Source organism: Mauremys mutica, chromosome 19, assembly GCF_020497125.1.
Source record: "Mauremys mutica isolate MM-2020 ecotype Southern chromosome 19, ASM2049712v1, whole genome shotgun sequence".
Taxonomy (NCBI): domain Eukaryota; kingdom Metazoa; phylum Chordata; order Testudines; family Geoemydidae; genus Mauremys; species Mauremys mutica.
Genome location: NC_059090.1, coordinates 12,097,244 through 12,114,818, shown reverse-complemented (window position 1 = coordinate 12,114,818; position 17,575 = coordinate 12,097,244). Strand labels below are relative to the sequence as shown.

The 17,575-nt window shown below is 44.1% G+C and overlaps 1 protein-coding gene across 5 annotated transcripts in view; it reads right to left on the bottom strand.

Moving 5' to 3' along the window:
- AUTS2 (activator of transcription and developmental regulator AUTS2) overlaps positions 1-17,575 on the bottom strand; it is a 1,197,597-nt gene that overhangs the window by 1,173,204 nt on the left and 6,818 nt on the right. For all 5 annotated transcript variants that reach the window (XM_044993664.1, XM_044993662.1, XM_044993666.1 and 2 more), the window contains exon 2: positions 8,151-8,269. The gene's annotated coding sequence lies outside the window, so the exon portion shown is untranslated. The remainder of the gene's footprint in view (positions 1-8,150; positions 8,270-17,575) is intronic.

Below are 17,575 nucleotides of genomic sequence, written 5' to 3'. Positions count from 1 at the left end.
ATTGACTGGAAAAAGTTAAACCAAATAATTGTTCATTATAAATAGAGAGAGAAAGTGTATATATACACACACACTGGTATGAGAATGTGCATGTATTGTGTCTCCTAAGTAAGGCTAAAATTGTGTCATGGATATTTTTAGGAAAAGTCGGACAGGTCACAGGCAATAAAGAAAAATTCACAGTAGCCTGCGACCTGTCCCTGATTTGTACTAAAAATATCCATGACAAAATAAAGAATTCATTTGCAGGGTCCCCCCACCTCCCTGCAGCAGTTAGGCAGCTGCAGGGGTCCGCTTGGAGCTCTGGGAGCCCCCACCACCCATGGGGGCTCAGAACGCCAGGGTCTCCCTGCCAAGCTTTGGCAGGTCCCCGCCCGTGGTAGCCAAGAGCTCCAGCCCCCCCCCCGTGAAATCTATTTACTGATAAAATCAAATCTTATCCTTCCAAGTCTATTAATAAGAAATGAGATGAGCTGGTACAGAAAAGTTAGTAGGTGACCAGGAACACGTGGCTGCTGCATCACGCCCTGGCGTATGAATACTTTATTTCCTCACACATTTCTCTGCATCTTTCCCAAAAGCAGCAACATTTTCATTTCACTATCAGCTGTGAGTCAGTCATAAGATTACATACAGCCCTCTGCTGCAAGGGGTCCCGGAAAGGGAGTCACAGCTAGATCCTCTCACATAAATTTCTACTTATATTTTAAAAAATAATGAATAAATATTCTAAGGGTTTTCTCCCTGTGGCTCCAATTCTGCCAGTTCCAATTATCTCCTTTGAGTTCACTGACTGAGTTCGGGGCACTCAGTCCCTTGCAAATCATCCACCAAGTGACGTGACTGAGACGTAATTCCACATCACACTTGCACGTCTGATGATTTAGCTTAGGGAACGCTAAGAGTTTATGTTTAATAGTGCCCAAAATGGAGTTTCATTTGGCAAAGATAATGCATCTGGCCTGGGCTTTGAACCTCCATGACACAATCATCATTTAAAGAGACTTGTGAAATTTGGAAAATGAAAGACCCAGAGCAGCTGTAAACTGAGGAGCAAAAAAACTCTACTCTAGATAGGTGTCTTAAAATCCTGCACATAAGTCAGTGCTATTTCAGTATCATTTTCCATAACACTATTTGCTACTTTATGAAATGCAGCTCATTACAATGTATTCCTGTAACCCCTAAAAGGAAAGAAACATTGACATGTCTCAAGTTATTGATGTTCCCCCAACAGCAATTATCTTTCATTATAATTAAAATGGCACAAGTCTGGTGGGGTTTGCTTATGATAACTGACCTTTTAGACTTAATGACACCATTCTAATAGAAACAAAGCCCTCATTTGTTATCTTTTAAGAACTGCTGCTCTTCAAAATGTTGGACATTTAAAAGAAAAAAAAACCAATGACATTAAATGAAAACAAATCTGTTTCTTAAGAGCTGTGTGTATTTTTACTACTCTTTCTTCTAATGAAGCCATAACAGCCAAATCCTGTCAGTCAGGTTATTGACTGAGTCAAGGGAGCTATGTAGATTTACACCAGTTGAGGCTCTGGTCTTCTTCTGTGGTACCATCATAAAAATATATATATTTATCCATAGCCCACTTGCACCCACAAAAAGTGCTACATAGTTTGTAGAAATCTGACCTCTACATCGACCTCACAGAGCCTAAGTCTGGCTGAGTAGCAGACTCCAAAAATCTGACAACCTTTCAAATAAGCTTCCACAATAATTACAAGGCTTTACTGCCAACATCCCTGTTTATTTATATATGAAAAAAAAATCTAAACTTGAAGGGATCCTGAAACATGAAAGGTGGTGGGCAAGTATTTGAGACCTTTTCAGTGAGATTAGAAGATACATGAAAGCCACAAGATGGCAGGTAAAGAGGTAAAGTGATCTCCAAACAGTACTGCTTTCAGCATCACAATAGGTCAGTCTGGCAAAATGCTTAGTGGAGACGATGGGAGATCTCTCAAACATATCATTTGTGGGCTGAATGCCTCCTCGGCTTCTAAGTCACCCGAGTTGATTTAACATTTTTCTTTAACATTTCCCAGTAGTTAAATGCTGATTCATAGTGCCAGAAAATACAAGTTATTTCCTGGTATATTATCCTGAACACACAGATAGGAGAAGAACTGCAGAATATCCAGCCATCCTCCACTAAACCATTGTGTCTCAATATTTCCAATAGCATCCTGAATGTTGTATATAGTAGAAGCAGCTTGTATCAGGAGTTACCAATGAAAGACCTCCTCACTCTTCCCATCACAGACAGTACATCAATGAATTTAAGCAAGTGGCTTCATTTGTGACCATGAAAGTTCTCATCAGTTTCAGTAAGAAGTGTGCTGGATTCAGCTCTAGATGAGGTTTGTAAGTGGGACAGTTCCCTGCAGTCAGGCATTCATTAGTTGTTCTTTGAGGAGCCCTTCTTGTGGACTTGGAGGGAGTTTAGGTTTCCGGTACAAGCTGAGAACATAGTTTAAAAGTATGACAATGCATTAAGAACTGAATGGCATCTGTTTAAACAGATTCTTCCCAATACAGTTTCCTTGTCATGTGTTTTTCTTCTCTAGCCCCCTGGTAGTCCGTTCACTTGTGTTCTCTCTTTTTCTCACCCTCATATGGCCCCTGCGAGTCCTTGAGATTAACCACAATATGATTACATTTTAATTGAGGCCAGATTAGCGTGGGGACATCCTTTTAACTCAGGAGGCCTCAATTCCACAGAAACATAATGAACTAATAATGAATGTGCTAAAGTCATTAAATCAAAATTCATAAAAGGGCAAATATTGCTTTCTTTTATAATAAAGCAATTAAAAGCCCATATACTATAACACACTACTGAGGTGCACCACGTGTTCTTTAAAGGAGGTTAGCATTCAATGCCACATTATATGAATTTGGGGAACTTTGTAAAATAGGATTGCTTGAGTATTAATAGCTGATCAGAACTCTTCGTGTCTGCTTGGCTCAGCTTTATCGCTCTTAAGAAACACTGACATTACTAGAATTAGTTAATTTTAATGATTGACAGCTTACTGTGCAAGCAGCTAACTGTCAGCTAGTGAAGTCCTGTGCCATTAAAGATGCACACTCTCTATTTAGGTTCATTGTGGTGTCTCCTAGGTGGCTCTAATGCACTGTTCCTTCCTGACTAGTGATCCCATATTATGGTTGTACCATAGGTGTACTATGATCATGTCTGACCTCACCAACTAAGCCAGGAGTGTTTGGATAAGAGGTGTCGTAGAAAAAAATGCACAGTCTGATTTTCATCGCCTGGCACTTTGTATGGGGTTTTCCATGAGTAAAAGAAACACTGAACCTACTTTGTACAGGTATGCTTGACTGCATGAGGTGCAAGAACAGATAATCAGTCCTGCAGAGTGCTGGAGGAAGAGGTGTTGGTGACTGTCGGTGGCAGGCTTCTCTCCGAAGCAGTATATTTCAGAAAGCTCAGCACAGAGTTAGATAATATGGTGCTAATGCGGATGCTGGTCTTTTGCTTGAGGTGTGAAATCATGATCCTGACCAGATCCACTGTGGCAGAATTCCATTGTGAGCATTGGCATTCTACCTCTCCTTGCAGTTTCATGACAGTGTTGCTGTACTTTACTAAACAGCTGCCATGGTGCACCATGGACATTGCTTTTATTTTGCTTTTGGGTGAAGTAATTTCTATGTTATTTTCTTTCCAGTGGTACCTAGAGGCCCCGCTGTGCTAGGCACTGCTCAGACACAGGAGAAGGGAGAGTCCCTGCCCTGAAGATCTTACAATCTACACAGGCAAAGGGTGAAAGGGGAAAAAAAAAGAGACAGTGATCAAGTGATTTGTCCAGGGACACGTAGGTAGTCAGTGGTAGAGCTAGAAAAAAGTACCCATCCCCATCTAATAGACCAATGTTTCCCAAACTGGGGTCGGTGGACCTCTGGGGTTCATGAGGGGACCTCAGGGGTCCACAGTTCCTGCTGATCAACTCCCTCCCCTTCAGGGCCTGCTGCTGAACAGCTGTTCCCTGGTGTGAAGGAGGAACTGGGAGGGAGAGGGGGAAAGAGGCAGGGAAGAGGAGGGGCAGAACAGGGACAGGAAGAGGTGGAGCAGGGGTGGGGCCTTGGGGAAAGGGGTGGGACAGGGTCTGGGGCTGAGCATGAGGCTTGGAGAGTCCCTAAAAAAATTAAAATCAAGATGGGGGTCTGCAGGTTGCTGAAGTTTGAAAACTGCTGTAATAGAATGTGTTGCCTCCTGCCATCCTTTGGACTCCTTTCAGATAAATTGTAATTACATAGAACCAGATTCAATCCAAGACAATTCAATATTAAAGCAAAACACACTCCTTGCTTGAGTAAGAAATATTTTCCAAAAACATCCAAAGACAACTATGGAATAGGAGGAAAGGAGAATTAGTGGACAGGGTGATCCAGGTAGGTGCGTGCAAGACTGTCAGAAAAAAAGATTTCTACATGGTTCATGAGGAATAGAAGGATTATATGAAGTAGATGACATAAGAACAGATAGATTAAAGGACTATTAAATATTTGTTACAAGGTCCTTCATCCCATATGCAATACATACCATAGCTTCTACTGAATAATACAAGGGTGGAATACAATTGCAAGCTCCCTGAGATTGTGCTATGAATTGGATAAAATAGAATTAGAGGCTTTTATTCCCTAGGGACCATGAATTGTTATTTTGAATACGAGGAGAAATAGCTCAGCAATCATTGTAACTGCACGAGAGAGACATGCGAAAGTCCAGATCATCATTGGCCCTCTGCCGCAGCACAAGGGGTAGTGAGGAGCCAGACACCATCGTAGCCCTTGAATTCCAAAGCACACTGAAATCAAGGGGCGTCTTCCCACTGACCTCAGAGGGCTTAGGTGAATGCTGACAGCAGTGTCATGAAGTGTACTGGATTTATGGGACTGTATCTATGTTGTCTCCCCCGTCACAGCTGGTCCAAGAGCAGAAGATGGTCCTGTTGCTACTGCCGATTAATAGGGATTTTCATCAGCTCAAAATACAGTTCTGATCTCAGTCCTGCCGGGATATGCATGTGGGTTGTTGCAGGGCCGGTGCAAGGATATTTTATGCCTTAGGTGAAACTTCCACCTTGCACCCCACATCCCCCAACCTCTGAAAACTGGTAAACTTAACATTATAAACAGCCTGTCAGAATGGGTAAGGGCTTTAACATTTCTTTTTTGCCTTTAAGGCATTTCAGTTGTTTGCCATTGCCTCTGATGCTGTCCCATTCAAAGTCTTACTATTGTGCAAAGCTAAACAATTGAGCCTTGCATTACATCACCAGCCAGGTTAGGCAGGGTGACAAATCCCCCTTGCCCCAAAGGGCCATTATCCCCTGGTGACTAATTTCTACTCCAAGTCTATAAAGCCAACTTAAGGTAAATACATTATTCCTTCAATATTACCCATGCACACATCTCAAAGATTCTCTTGACAAGTTACCAGCTTTGTGTAGATCCCTTCCACATTCCTCTTTGTGGGCAAGTGCCCTATAAGACACGGGTTGGGTGCAGTGAGTTTGTCAGGCCTGCGGTGACAGCTGTTTGTGAAGATCAGGGGGCCCTTTGCCAAGGAGTGCTGGTGTCACAGTGAGCTTGGGGTGGCCGACAGTATGGGGCAGGGCACTGAGGCTGGAGGGGCAGGTAACACTCACTGGGCTGGGGGGCAGGCGGTGCCAGGATGGGACAGGGGCAGGTACCTGTCAGTCTCCAGCACTTGGGCCCTGCCAGCAGCTTCTTCACCTTGGAGTCTCCCCTGCTTGCCCGGGGGGGCCACTCCTCCTCTCAAGCTCCCCAGCCACTGCCACCGTGGCCGTCCGGGAGGACATGAGCAGGGGGCGCCACCACGGAGGAGACGCAGGGGGCTGGGCTCAGCTGGAGCCCTGCACCTGCTCGGGGAGAGGTGGGCGAGGGGCAGGGCGCATGGGAGCCACTACCCACATGCATCTGCTGTAGCCTGCAGGAGCCTGCTAGTGGTACCACCACCTTTGCAGGGCTGCTGCCCCCCCCTGCGCTGCACTGGCTCCTCCATGGCTGGGGCTCGCTGCCCCCGCAAGCTGATGCTCTGGCTCGCCAGTTCTCCGGAAGGTGGCTCCTCCCTGCTGAGCCAGGGGACTGCTTTTTGGCGCCCCCCCCAGTTCGCCTAGTGGTTGCACTGGCCCTGTGTTGTCTGTAGCACAGATTCTTTACAGCTCACCTCCCCAGAGGGAGTGGGTAGGGAGCCGATGCTTCACCTTATGCCTTGCAGTATGAGCAAAGGCAGATCGGGTCTGGAGGCATAATGTCTACCTAACACACAGTATGCTCCCATTTACACCACTGCATTTGATGGCAGTGGAGTTACTCCAGATCTACAGCAGGGGGACAGAGCAGAATGTGATCCATAGCCAAGTTGGAACTCCCCTGGGCTGTTACACTTTGCACCTTCCTCCTATGGATCTTGCAGGTTCTATGACCCCATTGCCATGGTACTGCACCCCATCCCAATACAGTCCAGCCCTACACTCAACATAAACCAAAGGTCTCAAGAGCAATATTGTTAGCCTTGAGAACTTGTTCTTCAGAAGGATGACCCTAGCAGCAAGCAGAATGCAGGCACTCTTATTCTCAGCCATAGGTTGTGTATTGATGCAGATTTTACATAGGTACTTAGCATTTGTCATTTACAAATGCCCGACACATTGCAGAGGGGGAACCTCAGATCATCATGCTGGAGGTAAGTTAATGGTACAGTTCTGCTGGATTTACCCCAGCATGCCTAAGAGCAAACTCAGAACCGTGTATTGAATTTACAGCATTGCCAGAAACTCCCTGCAAAATGTGATTTCCACTTTTGTTGTTCATCAGTGAAGTAGTATTTAAAGAGCTCTCTTTTTTGGGAGGTGGGCTGAGAATGTGTGCGCCTGTTTTTAGACCAGAGCTAATTTATACAAAATTATAAATGACTGGAAGCGATCATGGAAATGCCAATGGTAATACTGGAAATGGAACTATTTTAGAACAATGCTAGTAAGGAAGTAATAAGTGCTCTCATTGACATTATGGGCCAGATTTCAGCTGGTACAAATAAGCATAGCTGCAATAAAGCCAACAGACCCGTGCTGAGTAAGCTAGCTGACCCTAGCCCTGTAGCACATCTGTCATACATACTGTGCATAGACAGAAGTGTGTATATAAACCATACTAAAAATTGAAGGGCCAAAATTCTGTTGGTGTAACTCTTTTGAAGTCAATGGATTTACACCAGGAAATAGTTTGATTTATTGGCTTTTTACCGACTTTACATCTATATAGAGGAATAGAACTCTGTCCGAAAGGAGGAAGTTAAGAGGTTTTACATAGGCAGCTTCCAATGGTACCAGCAGAAGTTACCCAGAGAAATCCCCCAGGAACTGATCAAAGAATAGATCCTTAGGAGTATTCCTAGAGCTTCTGATACATACTGATGAGAGCACAGTTGATTCACTACAGGAAACCCAGGTGCGGAATTCATCTAACAAGCTGCTTAAAACTCTAAACAGATGTTTGTGTCTCTTTTCTGCTTCTCGAGCCATCTGTGTGCAAGCACTAGCAGATTTACATAGCACAGATGCAGGACAGATACATGCTTTCACATCAAGGGCCTGAGTCATTACAATAGTCCTAATCCATTTCGCGTGTTCACAAAGTTAGAGAAAAATGCCTTTGGTATGCAAAATAAACCTGGTCTGTAGTGAAAATGAAGATTGACCTGGTAAGATCTGTCCAGGAAGGAATCAAATACACACTGGATCAGAAAACTGTAGCTGCCTCGATACGTGCCCTAGTTATTGCAATGACTTGTCAAAATTTTGATTGGGTCTCATTTCACTGTCCATAGCAGTGAGTGGAATGACTCATTGATACCAATGGACATTTTATCCGGCCCTTAACGCCCCAAAGATTAAGGAGGGATTATAGACAGAGACAGGTACTAGACTAGCTGGAAGTGAAGAGGCAGATAGTGTTTGAGCCAAAATGATTTTTAAGTCTTCATTTTGGTGAGAAAAACTTTCCAGTTTAGGTCAGCCATAAAATGAATTTTTGGTTCAGCCAAGCCAAAGGAAAAAAGTCAATAATTTACTCACACTTGACACACGAACGTTAATCTTTGTGAAGTGCCTTGAGACTGGGGGAAGTATGTCTTGTAATACACTTGAGGCAGTGTAACAATTCACCATTCCAGGGTTGACCGGAAAGAGCATTCCTGAAATAAAAGAAAGATATTCTTGTTAAAAGGTACATGTACTGAAGGGTAGTGGCTTGTTTAATCTCTTGCCGTACCCACTTGTTAATCATTTCAGCTGTAAATCAGATTGTCTAGGTACCACAGGCATTGCTGGCAAGGAAGGGCTGGTCTCCAGTATGAAAGATATTGTAGGTGAAATTCTCTACATTGAAGTCATTGGGAGTTTTGTTCTTGATTTCAGTGGAGACAGGATGTCACCCATTGACTTCAATGGAGCTGTGTTGATGTATACCAGCTTAGGGGTTGGCCCATCATTTTACTATTTCATATACAGTCCATGTTTAAAAAGCTAGGAAGAGAATGGAGGTAAGAATTGGAGATTTGTGTTTCTGTTTTAGTGCTTATTTTATTTATAAACTATTGCATTTCAGCTCTTCCATTCCCCTATGAGAAATGTTCTATTACTGAAATATTAAAAATGAAAGAAGGAGCTAAGACATGAATTATACAGTATTGCAAAAACTGTCTTTGTGTCCAATTTCTTCTGGCATTTCAGTATATAGATATTATACCAAGGTGTTTTATACTAATGGATAATTGCCTGCAGTGCATACTTAACCTTTCTCACTTCAGTTTACTTGGTAGCAGTACCTACGTCCCTCAAATATCAATTCATCCAAATTGGCAACAGAAAAAAGGCATATGGCCAAATTCTCTCCTCTCTACAGAGCTCAAGTCAATGGACTTTGCATAGCGATGTGAATGAAAACCTCCCCACACCCAGATCTCCATGGTAGATACAAACCAAGGCCCATCGATCTAGCTCTGCTGACATCAATGGAACAGTCTCAATTTACATAGGCTGAGGATCAGGCCCTTGTATAAGGGGAGGTTGGCTGGTGTAGTGGTTCTCAACTGGGGGTATGTGCACCCCTGGGGGTATGCAGAATTCTTCCAGGGGGTACATCAATTCATCTAAATATTTACCTAGTTTTACAACAGGCTACATAAAAAGCACTAGTCAGTACAAACTAAAATTTCATACAATGTCTTGCTTATACTGCTTTATAGACACCATACACTGAAAAATACAATTTATTTTATAAATTTATTGGTAGAAATGACTAAGCAATTTTCAGTAATAGTGTGCAGGGTCACTTGTATTTGTGTCTGATTTTGTAAACAAGTAGTTTAAGTGAGGTGAAACTTGGGGGTACACAAGACAAATCAGCCTCCTGAAAAGGGCACAGTAGTCTGGAAAGGTTGAGGGCCACTGGGCTGGTGGAGCCATGTAGATGCCAACTTACTGCTAATTTCTCCTTTAGTCTATTCCAAAATACTCCTTTGTGCTGCCAAAGACATAGTTCCATGGCCAAGGTGGATGATGTAGGTACCTTTTTAGGGGCTCTGCTGTGCAGAAGAGCCACAGAAGCTGCCTTTGCCAAGGGACAAGAAGGATCGGTCCCTCAAACATGTAGGAAGAAAGAATACAATGGATGGTTCATCTGATTGAGATCTGAGTTTGGCTTTGTTGCCGATGTGATACACTGGTATGTGGACAAGGATTGCTACACTCTGACCACTACCAGGGGTCCACCTCTCTGGTGCAACACAGGAAGTCTGTTCTCTATTACTAATATTAGACAGCCGATTTTAGGAAAGGAAGTGAACAAATCCATGAGCAGAAGGCTGCCTTTCAGGGAGGACGGGCCCAGGCTACTTGAGCTTTATACAATGAAATATTGAGCTGTCTGGAATTTATGTTTGGTTTTTTTGGTCAAAAAAGCTTTTTGCAAAAAGCAAAAATTCACAACATTTGTTCCATTCAATTTTTTTTTGGCTTGTCAAAGAAGAAACAATGCACGATAAATTCAAAAGCCAACCAACTACCCTCCCACTCAGTTTTTAGTTTTTGAAACACTGAAAAAAATTTTGCTTTTGCACAAAAATATTTTGAAAGGAGCAAAAAAGAAATTTACTACGTTTGAGCTGCTCCAGTCAAGACCGAGCGCTTTAAACAGCAGCTGGAGGCCAGTGAGTAGTCAGTGTAGAGCCACTGTTCTGTGCTCACAGAGGCACACTCCCTCAATAGACATGCTATCACTTCCTAAACTGGCTTCAGTTTCTAATCAGATTTAAGATGAAGCCCATATAGAGGAAACAGCAGAAGCCCAATCTAGAGGGGATAAAGGCCTGGATCATAGAAGTAATGTCCCACCTAAAAGGAATGGGGGAAAAAAAGCTCTACAGCCTGATGTAGATGGGGGGGGGAAAAAAGCACCGACAACCTGCTGTGAGGGCTGATTTTAGGATTATAGACTAAATGACTTGCCCAAGGTCGCACTGGAAGTCTGTGGCAGAGCAGGAAATTGAATCCAGGCCTCTCAAGTCCCTGGCTGTATGTGCTCTCACCCAGGCTTGCATCATTTTGTGCCTCAAATTACTTCAACATTCTCTTCTCTGGCCTTGACAAATACACCTGTTCCCTACCCATTTCCATTCAGAATGCTGCCGCAGGGGTCATCTTCCTAGCCTGTTGCTTTGACCAGGTCACTCCTCTCTTTGCACCTCTTCCTTCACTGGCTCCCCTCCACCAAACAGAAGAGGCTTGTCTTGATTGTCAAGGCCCATAATGGCCCGTCATCTAGTTTTTACTATTGAGATGTCAACTCCTACCTGCAGCTGACCCATGCTGCCAGCCTCCATTGCCCACTTGTTAACATTTTCAAACCAGAACCTTTGCCCCTCTTGTTTTGGGAGAGCTCCCTGTAAACATCCGCAGAGCCACCTCCTTAAAACTCTTCTTTGGAAACTCTTGTACTGTATGACTAACTCCCCTACCACTCTTCATTGGCCTGTGGGCTCTCTCACTTCAGCCTGGATAAAGGCAAGCAGGAAGGGAAAAAAATGAAGGGTGAACAAATTGTTACAGAGGTAATTGCTAACTGGAAGTTGCTTGGAGTTGGAGAGAGGAAAGATGGACCAAAGTTAAGGTGTTAGCTTGGGAGACCTGGATTCAAATCCCTGCTTTGCCACAGACTTCCCGTGTGACCTTGGGCAAGTTACTTAATCCCTCTACCTTTAGATTGGACTCAATTTCCAACCTGTAAAATGGGGATGATTGTACCTCCTTACCATACCAGGAGCATTGCAAGATGAATACATTAGAGATGCTCAGGTACTACAGTAATGGGGGCCATATAAATACCTTAGATAGTGTGCTGGGGCAGTTCTAGTCATCTACAAGTGTCTGAGGACACTGACAAATAGGATCATTATTGTGTAGCTGCAGTGGATGGGAATGAGAGCAGAAAGAAAGTAACAATGCTGAAGGAGGGGCTGGCGGCAGCTTCATTCACAAAATTGCCCAAGAACGTTGAGAGAAAGTCTTGGGATGGATTTGATCCTTTCAAGTCAGGCTAGTATGGAGATGCATGAATCAAGACTTAATTATTAGATTGCAAGACCCACTGAGTTCTATGGGCATTAGACAGGAGCTGATTGGCTGAGGTGGAGGTTTAGGTCGGAGTGGATCAAGACAATATAGTAGTGAGAATACTAGGGGCCATGAGCCCTTTGTATGCATTAGCAGGGCTTTGGAGCTGTGTTCTGGCTCTGCTCCAGCTCCACTGCTCCGGAGCTGTTCTGTGCTCCAGCTCCTGCCCCAAAGCCCTGTGTATTAGAATGCTTTAGTAGCACTGGTATAGGTGAAGTGATGGTAGGAAATTTAGAGCAGGAGAGCCAAGTGTACACTAGGCAAATCCTGCCTGGTAGCAATATTTTTTTACAGGAAAAAAGGTCCTTCAGTTGAGAGCAAGTCTGCAGCAGTCATGTCTGTTTTGGAAAGGCAAGAAAGCTAGCAAGAGTAATTGTGATAACCTGTGCTCTTGGCAGTGCTCTCTTCTCAAGTAGGCAGGAGAAGGGAAGCTCAATCAGGCTGGCTGCCCAGAGTTATTAGAAAACCCTTCAAAGAAGCCAGCGTAGAGATAGAAGGAGCATTGGTGATGCCATCCTCAGTCATTGGAGAGATTAGTTGTCAGATTAGAAAGCACCCCTGTAATCTTTTCAGTATTAGGCAGCAGCAAGAGGTTTGATACTGTACTGTGGATTCTTGTGCTGGGTGAGCCAACAGACTAGATGGAGATGTGGAAGTGTCAATAATTAAAATTAAATAGTTAAAATTTGTCCCTTTAAAAAAAGGGCCTTAGGCCATAAATTACTAGATAGGAGTGGAGATGGGAGTTACTCAACTTTGCTGGGTGCCTTTTGATGCCTCTAATCAATCCCGTGACCAATCAAATCAATGGGAGACTTGGAGTCCAGTGGGTAGTGGATCAGGCCTTAAGATGGGCCTAAACCAAAACCAAGATCCAAATGAATGAAATTGGCAGTTGGGACCTAGTCCTACCATTGCACCTTCCAGTGGGTATTCAACCTTGGTGCGTTTTCCAGGTACCAAATCCTACTGGTAGTTAAATCATAGGTGTAAACACAATGCATCTACATTGCTTGTTTTTGAAATGCATACTGTGCAGTAGCTTAGCTATTTTACATACAAATAGGGTGGTCCCTACCCAAAGAGTTTACAATCCAAGAAGATAACTAGCATACAGAAGAGGGACAGATGTATTCTTGCTACAGATGGGTAGGTGTGGATTATAGGCATTTTGCCCCTTTTAAAGGGAACTGGATCCTTGTAACTGCAGACAGCTGAATAAATTAGCCTTGATCACTTGCTTTTTCACTGGACATTCTTCAGAGCAGGGCCATCTCTTCAAAGAGATGACATCCTCATCTATGTCAATAGAGAGACTAGTACAATGGGGTGCTAATCATGATGGACACCTGTAGATGCTATTGTAATGCAAATGTTAAAGAATGCTAGGCTCAACACATGTTTGGATTACTCACATCCTGTCTTTATTAGGAGGCCTTTGAGCAATATGGACTGTTATAAGGACAGATCATGATCACCAATTGCATGGCAAGGGATTCAAAATACTCCTTTTAAAAGTCATGCATATGGTATAGAATGCAGGTATGAGCCAGATAGTGCCACAGAGAGGCACTGAGGTTTGAATTGAAGTTGTCTGAGAGAGTGACCATTTGTCTTTGTAGGTACCATAGTCTCAGAGAGAGATGAGTGTAAGAAACACAGCAGTCTTAACCCTCGCCCTCCCGGCCATCTGATAGGGACATTTAAAATGTCTGCTGCTTGCTATATTCAGGTTTATATGAACATATTCCATAGGTAGATAGTCAGCCTCTTGACCTACATACAGGGGATTGAACTAGGAACCCCAAAACCATAAACTGCTACAGCTTGCGCTAAAGAGCCAAGGCTCTTTAGTGGAGGGCTGTAACCACTCACACCTTATGTAGTCAGAGGGAGGACTTGTAACCCACTGTCAACCATGGATTACAACTGCTTTCCCCCGAGCCTGTCCAAAGATCATGGAGGTGAAAGGGTGTCAAGGCTGAATCCCCATTCTGTCACTGAGTACAGAAGGTGGGGGCCTGCAAGGATTTAAAAAAATTAATGCAAGGCTGAAGTGGCAAGTATTAAACTCCCAAGGTTACAGCTTTTCTCTGACCTTGGCTTGGTAAACCCTGCCACCACCCAAACAATTAAACATACACAACCTCCCCCCCCGCCACACACACACACCCAGGAAGGAGCACTTGGAAATTCCTCCCTGTGGGGTACCCTCAAGCCCTTTCACCCCCACTCTGGGGAAGAGCTGAGAAAGAAAACAAAGGAAATTAGCTGTTGCTACCAGCTAATCAAACATTCACAAACCTCTTAGGACACCAAAAATCCAATCCTATTCTTAAAAAAAATAGAATTAAAAAACAAAACAAAAAGAGGAAATACATTTGGAACTTAGGCTTTTTACTAAATCTTAAAAGAAACAATTACAAAAATTAAGTATCAAGATAGCTCTCTTGAGGTTCAGCTTAAAGGTTACAATCAAAACAAAAGCATCTGGGGTTAGCACTGAGGCGACCCACAAGACAAAATAAAGAAATAGACCTAATTGCATCTATTTAAACATGCCCTGTCCAATTATTTCTCCTAGGTATGGAAGATAATTTTTATACCTGGTTCAAGCCTTACACAGCATTCCTGCTTATAGCATTGGTGCTCCATGTCTCCTTCTCCGGAGAAGGGGAGACAAAGGGAAAGTTTCTTGTCCCGTTTTTTAAAAAAAAAGTTCTAGCCTTCCCATTGGCCTTTTTTTTTTAAACCTGTGGGCTTGTTAACCCTTTACAGGTAAAGCAAGCAGAACAGACACCAAGAGGGATTTTACAGCTAACTGGCTGACTGTCCATCAAAGGGAGCTCTTCCCTTCCCCCCCGGCCCCAACTTCATTTATCACAAAGGGAGTCTTTCCATGGGCTTTGGATCAGGTCCCCTATGCTTGGAATATTGTCATAGCCAAAACTCCTTGCTGTCACTGGGATGTCTAATGACAACCTTGGTCCAGCTCAAGGGCTGAAGAATGCCTACTCATCAGGAGAGTTTGTGCTTTGGGGATGCAACTTCAGTGCTTCCACCTGCCAAAACACTGGCATCACCAAAGACCCATTAGAGGCACTTTCCACTTGTGAATTTCTGTTCTGGGAGCAGTCCACTAGAAAACCTACTCTGTTAGCACCCAGACTCATTAATCTCAATCCATTCAGTTCTCATTGGGGGTGGGAAGGGGAGGGACTGCCCTGCCAAATCCTATCATGTTGTTAGTCCCTGTAACTCAGGCTCTTACCCGGAAAGTTGAAGAAACGAGTTGACTAGCTCAGCGGACACAGTAAATACAGCCTTATTTTGTAGAGCATCTTAATACCAACACTTCCCTAAAGTGTTGTGCTTAATACTTTACTATAGTAATCACTTACAAGACCCTCCTCTGCTGTAACAGGATTGATGATATCTGGGTTCCCTTCCAGCTCTGTCGCACGCTACCTGTGTGAGCTTAGCCCATAACTTCTGTTTTAATTCCTTCTCCCTCTGTCTTTTGCCCTTGCATTCTCGGTACAGGGTAGCCAACTTGGGCTACATCTACACTACAAATTACTTTGGTATAACTTACATTGCTCAGGGGTGTGAATAATGCACACCCCTGCAGCGACCTAAGCACCAGCGTAAACAGTGCTAGGTCAGCGGGAGAGCTTCTCCCACAGACATAGCTACCGCCCCTCCCATAGGCAGGAGTTAGCCAGTGGGAGAGAGAGTTTTCACCAAAGTGCTACTGAGCCACTGTAAATGCTGACTGGAGCTTAGAGGACAAGTCAGTCTATAAAGGAATGACTTTGTAGACTAGGACCTGGACTTCAAATTCTGTTCTCCAATGACTGGGAGGGAAAGGGGCAGGGGATGTCACAAGGAACAAGTGTCATGTGCTCACGTGGGCAGAACCTTTGTACTGACGAATATCTGTACAAACAGCACTGAAAATATGTTCGGCACACACTGGCTTTCACTAAGGGAACTGAGTCCCTAGAAACAGCCAATAGCATGAGCCAGCCACTGATGATTAAAGCCTCATCAGACCACCCACTGACTTTAAGCAGCTGAGATATAATGGGCTGGCAGCAGGACTCCCTGGGAGCACAATGAGCTTGCACTCTGTCTCTCTTCCGCAATAACCTAGTAATAGCCATTCATTAGCACAGAATGGGCAGGCCATTGTCAGTGTTTAAAAGGTTAATCCGTACATGCTGTCAGCCCAGAATGAGCACTCTGTCCAGAGGGTGCGCCGAATGCCAGCCAGCTCCTCTACCTGTCCCCTCTTTCTGCGAGGGCTCCATGCCACGCTAAGCCTTTGATCTGGATTCCATTTCCATATCTTTCCTGCATTTTGTATTCAGAAGGAAGACAGGTTGATTTAAAAGGCTGTGTAACACACTGCAGATAAAGTGCATTTGTGATGCAGCAGAGTTCATCTTTTGCCAAAGGTACAATATCTTCCTCTTTAAGGTTCAGCTACACTGCACTTACTCAAAGTGCTGCTTCTATAGACCAGGCATTGTACTCGGCTCCTGAGAGCGCACTTACAGAATAGGGGACACCAAGTGGGCACTTCCATCGCCACACAAGGATGTTTTCGAGATCTACATTCCCCACTGTTACCTAACTGTGCTTTGCACTCTTGTGAAGTGCAATTACCCTCTCATTCCGCAGCTCTTTGTGCCCGGTTAATCGCTCCCATTTTGTTTCTGACATCTCCAATAATCCAAAGCTGACACTCCTTATAGAGACTGCAATTACAATACAGAGCAGCCCTTGACAGGAGGGGTTGTATTTTGCTTCCTTCCCGCAACACTCAAGGCATCTGAGGTGGCTGCAGTAGAAAGCACCACTACGTTTATATTGGTCCCCCGCAGATACGGACAATGCTATGTATCTGTTTGTAACCAATTAGATGTCCAGAAGCAACGAAGACCGACCTAGGGCAGAATTTACTCCCCCACAGTAGTAACTCAGCTGTAATTTCCCCTGTCTTTTAGTATCACTTTATGTCAAAGCTTTCTTTCCATTAGGGACACAGCAAGCAGGGACAAATGGTTCCCAGGTTGCACAGTGTTTATGAATAGACTGAGGCACGTCCAAGCCATAAAGTTTGCATCCGAATCTAAACAGTCCCCAAAGTTTGGGGAGTTTGGCCAAGAGGGCTTGAAGCCAGCCCATTTTAGAGATGGGCCAAAGAGTCAGGTTCACACTCTGGCTCCTGCTAAAGTTGCTTCTTCCTCTGGGAATCCCCATGTAATGTGGGGCTAGCACAACAGCTTTGCACTACCCCTCTCTCAGCTCCCAGTGTGGGGGGGAAAGCATCAAGAAGCCACAACCTCCAGCTGCTCCCTGGCTACCGGAGGAGACCAAAGGGGCCATTGGCAGCTGCATGCAAGACAGAGCAGCCCTGAGAGACCTGGAGGAATTGGGTAACTCACAGCCACATCAGTGCTTCACATCTCCCCAGCCCAAGCTGTACTCGTGATCAGGCCCAGGAAGTTTGTACCCAGATTCCAATTCAAATTGCATGAGTTTTCAGTTTTTAATGAATCTTGGACTGCGTGTTTGGCATAGGATCACTCCAATCATGTACCAGCAATGCCCCTCTGCCATGTACATTGGCCAAACCAGACAGTCCCTATGTAAAAAGACTAAATGGACACAAATTGGACATCAGGAATGGTAACATACAAGAGCCAGTAGGTGAACACTTCAACCTCCCCAGACATTCTATAATAGATTTAAAAGTAACTATTCTTGAACAAAAACTTCAGAAACAGACTTCAGAGAGAAACAGCCGAACTAAAATTAAT